Source organism: Phyllobates terribilis, unplaced genomic scaffold (assembly GCF_046119375.1).
Source record: "Phyllobates terribilis strain yellow unplaced genomic scaffold, ASM4611937v1 Scaffold_2__4_contigs__length_985480577, whole genome shotgun sequence".
NCBI classification, from domain to species: Eukaryota; Metazoa; Chordata; class Amphibia; order Anura; family Dendrobatidae; genus Phyllobates; species Phyllobates terribilis.
In genome coordinates, this window is record NW_027362762.1 from 261,751,075 (window position 1) to 261,763,782 (window position 12,708).

Below are 12,708 nucleotides of genomic sequence, written 5' to 3' on the forward strand. Positions count from 1 at the left end.
GCAAATTCTGCTATTGTAGTGCCTGTACATTGTAGTGCTCAGTACGTTGTAATGCCCATAATTTATGCCCAGCGTGTGCTTCTGGAGACATGGATCTCGTGATTTAAGCGGGCTTTCACCGCTACAGAAATTCCAAACATGTGGTTTAGGTACACTGGAGCTCAGAAGGGAGGGGGGCATTTGTATTTGGGAGCGCAGAATTTGCTGGATTTCTTTTGGGGGGTGAGGAGCCATTGCGCTTTCCAAAACCTGTGCGTTACCAGTAATGTGGAAGCCCCCTATATTTCCATTGACGGATGATGGACCTGTGTGGGGACGTGCTTTTTTTGTGTATGGAATTTAATCTTTTATTTTTGAACATTTTACATAAAATTTTTAATTACATTTATCATGTGCTCTACGCTGAGCACTTATATTGGGGTTTACATGTAAATCTCAGAGTGATGTTAGTCAGATAAAATCCCTGAAGGATCCATTCACTATAATGAGGCAGCAGAGTTACTCTGCACTCCGTCTGGCCTCTGTTCAGCGGTGTCCTTCTTTTCACAGGTGCACAAAACAGTGGTCAACCGCGCTTTTATACATGCTTAAAAAGACTGACACCACCGTCTTTTGGGTTGGTGCAATTACAGCGATACCAGATTTATATTGCTTTTTATATTTGGCTGCTAAGACACACTAAAAAACACTTCTTTTTTTTTGCAAAGGTTTTGCACCGCCATACCTTGAGAGCTATAATTTTTCAATATTTCTGCCGACAGAGTCATATGAGGGCACATGACTTTGCCCTCACATGACATTTTTTTGCGGGTCGAGTTGACGTTTTTATTGGTACCATTTTCAGTCACATAATATTTTTTGATCGCTATCTATTCCGATTTTTGGGAGTCAGAATGAAGCAATTCAGGAATTGTATTTTTGGGTGTTTTTTTTTTTATGTTCACCATGTGGTAAAAATGATGGCAACTTTATTCTTTGTATTAGTACAATTACAGCAATACTACATTTACATAAAAAAATTATGTTTTACCGCTTTTACATAATAAAAACAATTTTATAAAAAATATATATATTTTTGCAACGCTATATTCTGAGAGCTATAACTTTATTTTTCCGCTGATGGAGCTGTATGGCGGTTTGTTTTTTTGAGGGACAAGATGACGTTTTCAGCTATACCATTTTTATTTACATTCGACTTTTTGTTTGCTGGTATGATCGCTAGCACTGATCGTGGGTGTTGCCGCAGGGTGTCAGCTCTCATATAGCACCGACCCCCGAAGTGCACTGGCGCGATCGTCACATGGGGGTTTGCAGGAACTCACCTCCCGAAGCACTGTACATGTACAGCAGATGTCGTGAAGGGTGTAAGGTGGCTAACAGACACATAGTTGATGGGAGGTATGTATCATAGAGATGGCTGTCCTCTGTGATGGAACCTGGAATGTTGCTCTAGTGCAGGTAAGCACTAAGAGGACTGTTTGGTGCACCTGGGACCAGGTTACGGGTAGTTGAAGAGATGGGTGGGTCTAGCTACCCACATACTTCAACTCTGTGTGGTTAAGATATAAAATGCAGGCCGTTGTTTGGCACATGGTCTGTGTGTTTGGAGAGAGGCCTCCTGTATGTTGTGGTCTCCCGACTGAGCCATTGAACTGGATGCTAACCAGCCTGTGTGCCCACAGGACTGGCTATCCAGAGACTTTGCCTTAAGGACTCTTTACTTTGTTTTGCCTGACTTAAAGGTTTGTTTGTATTCCTTTTGCTTTTGCCTGATTTATGAAGTAGTAAACCGACATGGACATTAAAAGGAAAACGCTTCCTGTTTGCCTCCCGACGCACCCAAGTGAGTAGAAACCCCACAATTGATATTAGTAGTGCGGGCAGCGTTCCCAGCAGATACGTGTGACTGCTACAAGGAGGACTACATGTCCTCGGTGAAGTCTGCCACAAGCCAGCAAGTGACGCCAGACAAAATGGAGGACCTGCTGAAACATTTGGTGCAGGTGCAGCAGGCACAACACCAGCAGCACCAGCAATTATTGCAGCAGCAACAAATGGTGCAACAAGAGACCACTAATCTGCTGATGAAGCAGATCCAGCTCCAAAAGCAGCAGCAACAGGATCAGCATTGTCAACAGCAGCAGATCGAGTTACTTGCAGAGGCGATCCGCGGCACGGAGACAGCTCTGACAAGATCGGTGGACGATTTTTCCATCCGGAAGGTGGTAAGGAGGGCACTGCCGAAAATGACCCCGGGGGATGACAGAGGCCTTTCTGACTGTGTTTGAAAGGGTCGCCGAGAGGGAGAAACTTCCGCCAGAGCAGTGGGCAGGGGTGCTGGCGCCATACTTGAAGGAGGAGCCACAGAAGGCTTACTATGACTTAGCTTTGCAGGACGCCAAGGAGTATGGTAAACTCAAAACCGAAATTCTTGCGCGCTTGGTGGTAACGATGACTGTCAGGGCACAGCAGGTCCACCGCTAGGCGTATTACCGGGACAAAGCCCCTTGCTCCCAAATGTTTGCCCTTTTGCACCTGGTCCAAGAATGGCTTCAGCCGGAGACCTCTACACCTGCGCAGATGGTAGAGTGAGTGGTGATGGACCAGTTTGTGCATTCCGTGCCGAGGCCAATACAGGCTTGGTTTGCCCAGGGTGATCCCCGGAATGCAGATGAACTGATCGGACTGGTCAAGAGATACCAGATAGACCTTGGGAAGGCAGTCCACTCCATACTGGGGGTCTCAACAGGGGGCGGAGGCCCAAAAGGAGGTGGGACGTCCAAGGTCCAAAGGGGTAGGGGAGATAATGCCAAGTCATTTGCTGGAAGTGCCACGACCCAGGCCATATAGCCGCCTGTTATCCCCTGAACCCGAGCAGATGGACTGCAGCCTAGATCGCCGCTGTTAGTACTATGCGTATCCGTCCTGCAGTGGGAACTGTCCATCCAGCGAAGGGCCACAAGCCTGTCCCGTGAATGGTTGGCAGGTAACGGGACTGTTAGACTGCGGGAGTCTGATGACCCTTGTGAGAGCCACACTTCCTCTCCAACTGATCCCAGGAAAGAAGGTAGGCGTACGATGCATTCATGGTGATGCTAAAGACTACCCCTTGGCCAGAGTGGACATTGAAATGGCCCACGGTACTGAGTCTCACGAGGTCGGCATCGTCCAGGACTTGTTGCATCCCATTATTATAGGCCGGGACATTTGTTTGTTTTGGGATTTGTGGGGGAAGGGTTCAGGGTTCGCTGGCTCGGATATGAAACCAGTTAACCCTGAAGAGGTATCACCACACCCAGAGTCAAACGGGTTTCCCTTTTGTGTTTTTGTGGGGGATGAGGAGGTAGTGTCCCCTGAGTCTGACACTCCTGAGTTAGGGGTGACCAGTGAGAATTTTGGGTCTGCCCAACATAGGGGCCTAACTCTGAGGGAAGCCTTTAACAATGTCACGGTCATAAATGGGATTGCACAGGAGCCTGGGGCTGACACAAGATTTCCTTATTTTGTGTTGAGTGAGGAATTGTTGTACCATGTTACAAAAGTGAAGGAGAAGCTTGTGGAACAGTTGTTGGTGCCGGAGCCCTATAGAAGGAGGGTGTTGGACATGGCCCATTCACACGTCTTGGGAGGACATCTGGAAGTGGAAAAAATGCAGGAAAGGATCGTGCAGAGATTCTATTGGCCTGGATGTCACTGGGAAATATTAAAGTATTGCAGCTCCTGCCCTATGTGCCAGTTAACCGCCCCCCACCTCTCATTTTCGAAATCCCCTTGTGCCATTGCCCATCATTGAAGTGCCGTTTGAGAGAATTGCTATGGACTTGGTCGGCCCCCTTGGTAAATCTGCTTATGGGCATCAATATATACTGGTCATCTTGGACTATGCCACCCGCTATCCTGAAGCGATCACTCTGCCACGAGTATAACTCGCAAATTAGTCCATGTTTTCTCCCTGACAAGGTTACCAAGGGAGAACCTGACCGACCAGGGAACACCCTTTATGAGTAAGGTGATGAGGGAATTGTGTAAGATCCTGCAAATCTCCCAACTGAGAACATCACTATACCATCCTCAGACAGATGGCCTCATGGAAAGGTTCAACAAAACTCTGAAGAGTATGCTGAGGAAGGTCATAGAAAAGGACGGCAGAGACTGGGACTGTCTGCTGCCATATCTGTTGTTCTCTATCTGAGAGGTTCCACAGACCTCTACTGGGTTCTCGCCATTTGAACTCCTGTATGGCTGACATCCGCGGGGTCTTCTGGATGTAACAAAAGGAAACCTGGGAAGCTGAAGTCACGCCCCACAGGAGCGTCATCGAGCACGTTGTCCTGATGCAGAGGATTGCGAAGATGATGCCCATCGTAAAAGGCATAGTCTCCAGGCACAAGAGGCGCAGGCCAGGGTCTGCAACCGGTCACCAGAGTGCGGCAGTTCAATCCTGGTGAGAGTCCTCGTACTGATTCCTACAGTGGAAAGTACGTTATTGGCCAAGTGGCAAGGGCCGTATGAGGTGGTGGAAAAGGTTGGTGAAGTGAATTATAAGATTCATCAACCAATACGACGTAAGCCATACCAGCTCTACCACGTCAATCTCATCAAGCTGTGGCAAGACAGAGAGGCTGTTGGAGCTCCTTGCTTGCTGGTCAAACCAGAAGGCAAGGTTGGAGGAGACGCTGACGAAGGCCCAAAAACAGCAGTGTCGGGAGTTGCTGCAGAGGAACAGGGATCTGTTCTCGGGGTGCACAAAGGTCATAGAACACGAGATTCTGATGGAGCCACATGTGCAGGTAAACCTGATGCCCTATTGAATTCCTGAGGCCCGACGAAAGTTGATCTCCAAAGAAGTGTCGTATGCTGAAACTCGGGGTCATTGAGAAATCCAAGAGTGGTTAGTCGAGCCCAATTGTCCCGGTCCAAAAACCTGATGGCAAATGGAGATTCTGTAATGACTATCGGAAGTTGTCATCCAAATTTGCCGCATATCCGATGACGCGTGTCGATGAGCTGATCGAGAGACTTGGGCCGGCAAGGTGCATAACCACCTTGGATTTGACGAAGTGATATTGGCAGATCCCCATGTCACAAGGAGCCAAGGAGAAGACTGTGTTTTCTACGCAGGACGGATGCTTCCAATATGTCCGGATGCAGTTTGGACTGCAGGGGGCACCTGCCACCTTCCAGAGAGCCATGGATCAAATCCTTGCGCCCCATAAGAAATACACCACAGCACACCTGGGAGATATTGAATCATAGAATCATAGAATGGTAGAGTTGGAAGGGACCTCCTGGGTCATCTGGTCCAACCCCCTGCTCAAAGCAGGATTCACTAGATCATCTCAGACAGATGTCTGTCCAGCCTTTGTTTGAAGACGTCCACTGAAGGGGAACTCACAACCTCTCGTGGCAGCCTGTTCCACTCATTAATCACCCTGTCAAAAAGTTTTTTCTAATATCTAATCTGTGTCTCCACCCATTTAGTTTCATCCCATTGCTTCTAGTCTTTCCTTGTGCAAATGAGAATAAAGATGATCCTTCTACAATGTGACAGCCCTTGACATATTTGTAGACAGTTATTAAGTCTCCTCTCAGTCTTCTTTTTTGCAAGCTAAACATTCCCAAATCCTGCAACCGTTTCTCATAGGACATGGTTTGCAGACCAGTCACCATTCTGGTTGCTCTTCTCTGAACTTGCTCCAGTTTGTCTATGTCTTTTTTAAAATGTGGTGCCCAAAACTGTACACAGTATTCCAGATGAGGTCTGACCAAAGAGGAGTAAAGACCGATAATGACTTCACGTGATCTAGACTGTATGCTTCTGTTAATACATTCCAGAATTGTATTTGCCTTTTTTGCTGCTGCATCATACTGTTGACTCATGTTCAGTCTATGATCTATTAGTATACCTAAGTCTTTTTCACATGTACTGTTGCTTAGCTCTATTCCTCCCATTCTGTATATGCTTTTTTCATTTTTATTGCCCAGATGTAGTACTTTGCATTGTAATCAGTCCAGACTGGGGAAGTCATCTGGAAAAGGTCCAGGCGGTGTTTCATGCTCTAAGGAATGTGGTGTTTTCAATAAATCCAAAAAAATGTGCCATAGGGAAAGAAGAAGCCAAATACCTGGGATATGTAGTGGGTAGAGGCGAGATCAAACCCCAAATCACTAAAGTGGAAGCAATTCAAACTTGGTCGAGACAGCTGTTGAAGAAGCAAGTTAGAGCCTTCCTGGAAATCGTGGGATACTACAGGAGGTTCATCCCAAACTTCGCCATGATGGCCGCACCCCTTACTGACCTCGTAAGGGGACAAAATCAGCCATGGCCAAGTGGAGTGCAGAGGCCGAGACCCTTCAAGAAATGGAAGTGGCTCTGTGTAGGCAACCGGTTCTGGTTGCCCACGACTTGAGTAAAGAATTTATACTCCAAATAGACGCCTCAGATATTGGTTTAGGAGCAGTCTTTTCCCAGGAGATACACGGGGAAGAGCACCCTGTTCGCTACCTGAGTAGGAAGCTGTTCTCATGCGAGAAAAATTATCGTGTCATAGAGGAGTGCTTGGCCAAAAAGTGGACGGTGGACACGTTACGATACTGTTATGATGAAAGTTTAGATTGGTATCCAACAATGTCCCACTCGGATGAGGGAACAAATGCTAGGGTCACCCGCTGGTTTTTGGCCCTACAGGACTTCAACTTCCATGTAGAACATAGAGCAGGGAAGCTACATGGTACTGCTGATCCCCTCTCGAGAGTCCCCTGTCTAGTAGTAGAAGGTGCCAAGCCCCACGGTTTTAGGCAGAGGGGGGTATGTAAGGTGCCTAACGGATACATAGTTGATGGGAGGTATGCGTGACTGTCCTCTGTGATGTAACCTGGAATGTTGCCTGTTTGGTGCACCTGGGGCTGGGTTACGGGTAGTTGGAGAGATGGGCAGGTCTAGCTGCCCACAAACCTCACCTCTGGGTGTGGTTAAGATATAAAATGGAGGCCGTTGTTTGGGACATGGTCCGTGTGTTTGGAGGGAGAAAGCCTCCTGTGTGCTTGGAGGGAGAAAGCCTCATGTGTGCTGTGGTGTCCCGACTGAGCCAGTGAACTGGATGCTAACCAGCCTGTGTGCCCACAGGACTGGCTAACCAGATACTTTGCCTTAAGGACTCTACTTTGTTTTGTCTGAACTAAAGGCTGTTTGTATTCCTTTTGCCTGGTTTATGAAGTAATAAACAGACATGGACATTTAAAGGAAAACGCTTCCTGTTTGCCTCCCGACGCACCCAAGTGAGTAGAAACCCCACAAGGGGTTACGTATTGTCTTCAGTAAAAAGAACAATGAATCCTGGACGTGATGACATGGCCCTCACAGAGCCTGATCTCAACATCATCAAGTCAGTCTGGGATTACATGTGGAGATGTAAGCTTGTGAAAATCCTTCTATCTACAGGACTTCTGTGGTCAGTTCTCCAAGATGTTTGAAACAACCTTGCTGCAGAGTTCCTTCAAACTGTGTAAGTATACCTAAAAGAATTGATGCTTTGATGTTGTTCTAAAGGCAAGGTTTGGTTACATCAAATATCGATGTGATTTAGATTTCTTCTGTTCATTCATAGTACTAAATATTTGTAGCTCGGTTATTGTTTTACAATTGCGATAGTTTCTGCATTGTAACTTACACCCACTTATTATGATCCTACCAATAGCGGCACAGAAGGAATTAACTGCTGGGACTGACACTGTAGTAGCCCAAATTCACATGTTCATATTTTAGTCTGTGTATGGACTGCAATACCTGGACTCCTGTCCCTAACCAAAAGTCTTATATGTCTCTGAGGCTGGGGTGAAGCAGTGTCTGCAAGATACTCAATATTTTATGGTAGCTCATTGTGTCTTAATTCTATATCAACAAGATGCGGTAGCTGAGTAAAGGTGTGCAAAGACCTTAAAGGGCTTATAGTTAAAGTTTGCAAGCACTCTGTGACTGCAGACTTTGGAATCCTTACAGTGTGCACATCGCACACTGGCAGGATTCTCCAGTGTCGCAGCCAAAACCGGGCGACTTGCATACTTCTGGCCACATTCCGGCTAAAGGTGCTCAGACTTCCCCAATTAATTTATATTGAGCGATGCCAAGCATGTCTAGTTGACACGTCACTGCATGCATACAAATCGCATACTTGTGTTCACATGACCACCCGCTCTCGGCAGCAACCCCGGTGAATCCTGACAGCGTGTGATGCTGACATGACTTAACACTGCAACTATAATTGGTTTAGAATCTGTGCTTTCAAATGATACCAGAATCAAAGCTCTGGTATAGCGCAGGACTTGTTTGAAGTCAGGGATCTGCAACGTTGTTATTTCTCGGTTTTGTATGTTTTTTAAAGAGACAACAGAAGGTATCTGCAAGAAGTAGCATTAGTCAGTCACTGTCATCTTCCTACTGGACAGCCTTCTAGTGACCCCAGGTGGGGATATATGAACTTTACTTCATGTTATCACCTTCTCCTTTTTTTGCAACTGAAAAAATCAGAACATGAGCTACTTACTGGCAAAACTGTGATATCTTTGTTTATAATGTATGCAATAGACATGGGTACAATGACCCATTCACACATCTGTTTTTTGCATATAGAATATGTGCCCATTAAAGAATTTTCACTTTCACTAACGGCAATCACAGGGCTAAACAGAGGGTGTTTCAAACAGAACAAGGATGACATATCACTACATCCTCATACACAGGGATGCATGGCTGAGCGTTCCTGTATTCTCTATGCAAGAATCATCTTCCAGTGACTTGTATCTCAGCCAAACAAAAGAATCAGGAGATGGAGTTCCAACCACCCGATCCTTATGTTCCCTGACACAAACTGCTGGGGGACAGTCAGAAGACCCATACATATTAGATGGTTGGCCAATTCTGCAGAAATTGGCAGGTTCGGCCATCTTTTATCAGATGTGTATGAGCATCTTAAGTGGAATGCATGAATTCTTGGACTTTTCTTTCTAGACTATAAGGGGGCATCTTGGACAGTATGACAGTATTTTTCAAAACCAGAAGTAAGATGCATGAAGGTGTTCACGAATGTAAGTGATACGTGACATTTTCCCACAAAGTCTATTTCCAGACAACATATAGAAGGGGTATGAAGTTCTAAGAAGTTTTTATTCATAATTTATGTTTTATGCATTATTGATGTATGTAAATGTGTGAAAATCATCCTAATCAGAAGAGTGAAAAAAAACACATTTAGTCTATACATCACTATAGGGTTACATTACTTCTGATCTATAATTCATATTTAACATATGCCTGCATGAAATATTCAGACGTATTTACTTCCCTGTTACAGCACCACATTGCCCTCCTCAACCAGCTAGAATAGCAGCATTTTCCAATAGATAAGAAGCGGATTTGTCTAATACTATATTTCTTATTAATAGCTGATCCACATCCTGCCATCAAAGTGGGAAGAGTCAGAATATGTAAAACTTTCATTATACAGCAATGTGCAGTTCTAAAACATACACTTTGGAATCCCATCATCTGTAACATTCATTAAAGTTTTATTCCCATCTTATTTATTGATAGCATAGTATTATATGCGATCGCTTTATGATCGGTAGGGGAAGGGGATTATTCTGTATCCCATTGGCTTTTATTCTTGCACAGTGGCTCTCCTGGTCACCCAGCTGTACAAGGACCCAAAACACAGCTCCATGGATGTGAATGGGGTCATGCTGTAGTCCCCAGTACAGCCTGTGTCATAAAGCAATGCAGAGACTGCAGAGCTAAATCAGCGCTGCAGCCAATTCATTCTCAGGAAAGATTTGGTGTCCCAGATGTCAGACCACAATCATAACGTGGTGGCATACCCTAGTAACATCATCAGATTAATCACCATAGTTTTAATGCTAAAAAAAAAGGCAGAAATGAGGAGCTATGGGCAAACAAACTATTATTATTAAACTGAGAAAAAATATATTCCTAATTTCCAATAAGGACACTAATATGCTATTAGTTAATAGCTAGTTAAGCAATTTTTTTTATTTTGGCTGGGTAAAGCTTTAAAGCACCACTCCAGCGGTTTTTGTTATTTTATCGCTGGAGTGGTGTCACTAATGTAAGTTTCCTGCCCCTAGTCTCATACTTACTAGCGGCCATCTTCATCTGTTATCAGTGTCTCCTGCAGATTGGGACCTGTCGGATCGCTCCAGTGTTTGCTGGGCGAGCTGCAAGTCACAACTCATTGTAAGTCTATAAGAGCCAGAACGAGACTCCCATAGACTTAAGCCCCCGTCTCACATAGCGAGATCGCTAGCGAGATCGCTGCTGTGTCACGGTTTTGGTGACGCAACAGCGACCTTACCAGCGATGTCGCTATGTGTGACACTTTGCAGCGATCAGGCCCCTGCTGTGAGGTCGCTGATCGCTGCAGAATGTCCTGGACCATTTTTTGGTCGTTGCCCTCCCGCTGGTCAGCACACATCGCTGTGTGTGACCAGCGGGAGCAGAGATCAGGCTGGTAACCATGATAAACATCGGGTTACTAGGGGCACACGCGCACTTAGTAACCCGCTGTTTATCATGGTTACGAGCCTGCTAAAGTGAGCGGTAACCTCCCGCTCACTGTAGCAGAGTGGTAACCATGATAAACAGCGGGTTACTAGGAGCACACGTGCCCCTAGTAACCCGCTGTTTATCATGGTTACCAGCCTGCTCCTGCTTCAGCAGGCTGGTAACCAGGAGCAGGACATCGTGGAAAGATTCTTTCCACGATGTCGCTGCTCCCCTGATTGTTGGTGAGCCTGCCTGTTTGACAGCTCACCAGCGACCACATAGCGACGCAGCAACGATCCCTGACAGGTCGTATCGTTGTCGGGATCGTTGCAGCGTCGCTAAGTGTGACGGGGCCTTTAGACTAAGAGAAACTGTGACCAGTTACCTCTGACTTCTGGTCAGTCAGAAGTTGCAGTAACAAGATGGTGGTGCGGGGACGTCAGGAGGAGCTGAAGACAATGACTGGTACATATAATACTAGGGTCAGGCTACTTAGATTAGTGCCACCACTCCAGCGCTGAAATTAAAAATGCTGGAGTGGTGCTATAAATGGGGGGGGGGGTTGTATTTTATGTAGGTGACATAAAAATGATTATACATAATGTATTTCATCAAACTTGCAGAAAAACAATTCCATTTCAGGTTTTCTTTACTGTAACCACATAGGAATTTATTGTATAGTTGTGACGATACCATGTAAGTGTACAGGAACTCCTATTAATCACGCTTATTGTAAAAGGTGTGTTTGATTTATTTATTTTTTATCCCATAGGGAGACATTTAATTTAGGTTTTTCAACAATATTGTACTGTTACATTCAAGACTGGGAGGGGGTGTCCTAACCTGGACTCTACAGTCTGATTTATATAAAGGTGAGTTGGGGGTCCAGAGACAAGAGGGGATATGGTCACAGACATATGGAGACCTTTAGTGCTCCGCTTCTGGTCGCACAGGCACCGCAGCAGCACAATCAGTTTGCTCATCATGGGGCGGATATTGCCAGCCACTTATGACGAACATGAACTTATTAACAATGACAGAAGGCGAACAGCAACAGGAAAATTGTGTGATAGGCGGCAGCAATATTCTCCACTACAGTGGAGTAAAGGAGGATCCCTCCCATATAGCTATCCTCTTTCTGGACAACCTAAGCTACGTCTGAGCAGACAGGTGCATGGATTTATAATTAACGAAAGTGGTTTTTGGGACTCTGTGGAATTCTGCCATCTCTGGCTTGTATTTCTCACAGTGATGGATCCGCTCTGAGTTTGTATAAATCCTCACCAATATTCTTGCAGTCAAAAATAATAGAACAGAAATGGAAACCAGATGGGCCCCATTATATATTCCAGATGGATCCAGAATAGCATAAAGTTGTCACAGTTAATTGATACTAAATACGCGTATATAACAAGACGCCATAGAAATGTAAGACGGACTTTAATAAATTGCAAACTATTAAAGACAATGGTGGAATCCCTGGCACTAGGACATGAAGCTGCACAGTTATAATGAAAGCCAAAACTGATCATCTGAGATTTCCTTTATGATGATGCCATGCGAGCCCTTTGATCTTACTGTTACAATCTGAACTTCTAGTCTCTGCCATTAGTACGGTATGTCTGGTGGTAGATAAACTATTGTTATTGCTCAGGTCAAACTTGTATATGAGGGTATACATGCACATCCACTTCCTAGAAGAGGTTGGAAGGGAATATCCAAAAATAATATATATATTTATTTGTTTATGCAAATTGTCTCTACAGAGAGGAAGAGAACTAGAACTGTAGTGCCACCTATTGGAAGAAGCAATTCTAGAAGTCAATATCGACTTTTCAACGAGCCTTCCAATGTGACTTAGAATAAAAGCCAAATCAGAATAGGTGGTCCTAGAGTTGTAGTCCTCTTCCTCGCTGAAGAAACAATTTGCATATTTAATTTCCCAGACGAGCATGCATGGCTTATAAGTCTCCTCACTCTGACATTCCAGGCCTGGCACTCTCCACAAGGAGAAATGTTACACATATATATATATATATTCAAACGCACAAGTGTTTGTTTTTTTTTTTAAAAAAAAACAGGCTCCGGTGGCTGAGGCTCCGGTGGCTGAGGCTCCGGTGGCTGAGGCTCCGGTGGCTGAGGCTCCGGTG

The 12,708-nt window shown here is 45.2% G+C and overlaps 1 long non-coding RNA gene across 1 annotated transcript; it reads right to left on the minus strand.

The window, feature by feature from the left end:
* Positions 1 to 11,981: 11,981 nt before the first annotated feature.
* Positions 11,982 to 12,591, minus strand: LOC141204946 (uncharacterized). The gene is made up of 2 exons (XR_012275782.1): positions 12,482 to 12,591; positions 11,982 to 12,336 (listed from the first exon to the last, which is right to left on the minus strand). It is a non-coding gene; the product is annotated as an uncharacterized lncRNA (long non-coding RNA).
* Positions 12,592 to 12,708: the final 117 nt, after the last annotated feature.